The sequence below is a fragment of the Monopterus albus genome, unplaced genomic scaffold (assembly GCF_001952655.1).
Source record: "Monopterus albus unplaced genomic scaffold, M_albus_1.0 scaffold255.1, whole genome shotgun sequence".
In the NCBI taxonomy this organism is placed as follows: Eukaryota; Metazoa; Chordata; class Actinopteri; order Synbranchiformes; family Synbranchidae; genus Monopterus; species Monopterus albus.
Window position 1 is genome coordinate 133,176 of NW_018128135.1, and position 368 is coordinate 133,543.

Below are 368 nucleotides of genomic sequence, written 5' to 3' on the forward strand. Positions count from 1 at the left end.
CTGGACAAAATGTTTCACTTTCTCACGTATTGAATCAAGAGCTTTGTACTGAAATGCTCGATAGGAAACATCTTCATGACTTTAAAGTCAGGGTAAAGAGGAAATAGATGTTCTGAGTTTGGCACACCGCAGGAAGACATGTTATTAAACACCCAGACAAAACTGAACGATTAAAAAGATCATGAAGTATATAAAATTCAAGTAAAAATAGGCAGTAATGTCTGCTCTGGGGGCCTGTTGGGTGAAGCCACGCCCTATCGTGGAAATGTGTTGCCTGTTCTCATCATGGGTGTATGAAGGAAGAACATGTAGGTGAAGGCATTGCTAGCTAGGCTGTAGTAGGTGTAATAACTCGTGATCGAACAGAA

The 368-nt window shown here is 40.8% G+C and overlaps 1 protein-coding gene across 2 annotated transcripts in view; it reads right to left on the reverse strand.

Annotated features, from left to right (window-relative positions):
* Positions 1-368, reverse strand: part of ywhaba (tyrosine 3-monooxygenase/tryptophan 5-monooxygenase activation protein, beta polypeptide a) — a 17,448-nt gene that overhangs the window by 1,360 nt on the left and 15,720 nt on the right. The gene's annotated exons all lie outside the window — the stretch shown is intronic.